Source organism: Solanum dulcamara, chromosome 10, assembly GCF_947179165.1.
Source record: "Solanum dulcamara chromosome 10, daSolDulc1.2, whole genome shotgun sequence".
Lineage (NCBI taxonomy): Eukaryota > Viridiplantae > Streptophyta > Magnoliopsida > Solanales > Solanaceae > Solanum > Solanum dulcamara.
In genome coordinates this window covers 41424316-41427206 of record NC_077246.1, presented here as the reverse complement: position 1 = coordinate 41427206, position 2891 = coordinate 41424316, and positions in this window count along the sequence as shown.

Below are 2891 nucleotides of genomic sequence, written 5' to 3'. Positions count from 1 at the left end.
ATAAACATGCAGATAAACGAAGACATGATGCGGTACCAAATAGATTGGTGAAAGGAATTGGACAAAAATTTAGATCGGACATAGAGACGTAGAACAAAGTACAAACAGAGGAAAGTGAGGGTACCCCCTAAAGGGGGGAAGTTAATGAGAAAATGGCAAAGGTAGGAGGAGGCAATTGATATAGCAATAAATGTGAGATAGACGTCTAAACTTCGATAAGATATCTTTCTAAACCAAGTTGGAAAGGTCCGTAAGTTACCAATAATTGGATGGAAGCCGGAATGCTACATAAGGTAGCGTTAAGAAGTTTGTGACGAGATCCTAAACAACATAACACTAGAAGGCGGCTGCGTATAAAAATAGAAGAACGTACCAATGAAAATGTTACACCCCACCCTTTTTAAACTCGGAATGTCCCTTAAGTTACTTAGAAGTTAGCATGCGAGCCACTTAAGTTACGACACTATCAAACGGCTCTAAGGAAGGGAGAATGTGATACCCCATACTAGAGAAGGTTGGAGATGAAATCATAAGAGTCCGAAAGGAATTGGAGGTCAAGTAATGAGTCGTAGGACTCGATTTACCTATGTAAGCTACTAAGTTAAAAGTCATATGCACTTGAGCTACTTAAGCATATATCAAACTTACGTAGCACGGATTACATAGGTACATAAAATAAGACGAGATTACGAGCCCACGAGGAAGGGGAAAAAAAAAAGACGACACGTGGTAGCCAATGAAGAAGCGACACGTGGCAGTACCTCAAGCAAGCAGGTGATCCACCTGCTTGGGGGGTGGTGGACCCCACTTCCACGTGGCAGCCCATAGTTGGCAGCATGATACGGTGGCCCAATAGTGGCTGGACACGTGTCACCTCTTGGGGTGGACACGTGTTACACCCTAAAGCCACATATATATGTTGATATATATCATATACTTCAGTTATCCATCAAAACATCAGCCAACTTAGAGAGAAAAAAACGTAAGGGAGAGAAATAGAGAGGCAGCCATGGTTCTTGAAGTTTAAAGGTTTGTTTTCCAATTTTCTTCCGTGAATTAATTATATACGGTGTACCTTAAGTACGTGGATATGTATATATGTATTTTAAGACCTTCATGGAAGTAAAACTCCAGCTTTGCAATTGGAATTTGGAAGAGAAAATAAGAGAAAACGTTAATTAATAAACCCGTTTTTGGAAGGGACAGTGGTTAGTAATAATCGTATAACTTCTTGTGTACAGATTCGTTTCAAGTGATTTAATATGTTTTGGAAAGGTATTTCGTGGTTCTATAACTTTCATTAAGACTCCAAAATCCAGTTCCACTTGTATCAGCTTGAAAAGTGGTGATGAAGTGTAGAGGAGGTACTGCTCAAATTTGGTTTTGGAAATCCTACACGGACAGCTGTGAGTATTTTGGTCATATCTTTTTTTACAAAATTGATGTAGGGATGATTCCAAATTTTTTGCGACCCTAATACACATGTATATAACTTTCATGAAGGACGTAAATCCTTTTTCCCTCCATTACCCCTTCAAAACGAAGCGACAAGGTAAAACAGTAAGCTGTCCAGATTTCACATTTTGGATAGTTTTGGCGAGTTTGACAAGTTTAATGTAAGGTAAGGTTTCTTCTTTAAATTTGAGCTTTATATGTTCTTATGGAGCATGTTACACTCCCTATTGGTGGCTGGAAATATGAAAAAGGCTTAGAAATACTTGGCGTTCGGAATAAACTAATTTGTAGTCGTTATAGTTGAATTGTTGTCGAAACAAAGTGTTGTTCTTGTGAGTTGCTCTGCAGGGGTGTGGCTTGTTGTTGCAGGGCCTAAATATGTCCTAATGTGGGTTAGGTTACTTCTGGTAGAATCCACATGACCCCTTGTTATGTATAATTAAAGGCGTCACAAAATAAAGGCTAGACGCCCTATTGAGATATCGTATTTTTGGAATAAGTTGTTTGGAGTGTATGTTGTATATTGTTGGTATGAATTGCTGCAGGTTGTTGTTGTTGGTTGGCTGTAGGTCTTAGGGACATGATTGGAAATTTGGATAGGGCACATTATAGGGGAGGTGCTGCCCAATTTTCGTTAACGCCTTAACAAACTAAAGGACTAGTCGAGGAAACAACTAAGGCAATAAATTCCATTAACATTAAGGCGTAATCCAAGATGCTGGAAAGTTAAGAGTAGTTGATATTCATATTACTTTCATATTGAATAGGTTCGGAAGACGACGAGACGAGCAGGATAAAGGGTAACTCCCAAAAGGTATGTAAAGCTTTCTTGTGGCATGTTTTGGTATAAGCACGTACAATTATCTTTCTTTCCTTTTGGCAAGTTTTAGCCTTAAGTGAAGTGTGTGTGGAATGTGGGGATAATTCCATTCCCAAAACTCCAAGTATGCCTCATAACCCATATCCACTGCTTAGTATTGGAATTTCTGCAAGAATTGAGTATTGCCTAGTAAGGCTTCTATGTATTAAACACTAGTATTTGGAAAGCTATCTCTCATTTCCTTTGATACGTGTTTGGTACGAAAGTGAGATTATGATGCCATAATGATTCACCGAGCCCCATGATGGGCCGAGTATGAAATATGTGTATGCAGATCCCATAAAGAAAAGTATAGACCATATATAGTTTATTCTCTTTCTTCTTCTGGCATGTCTTAGTTGTAGGTTAAACATGATATGAGTTCCGGCGTAACTCCATTCTTAGCATCTCTTATTTACGTCTGAATATCGAACTTTTATAATAATCGAACTATTTCCCTGGAAACGTTTATATGTTAAAAAGGTAACAAATGTACAGGCTCCAAGTCTTACAGACTATATGTTAACAAATGTTCTGGTTCCATAAGCGATTTGGCTTTACTTTAGTACATGTCTAG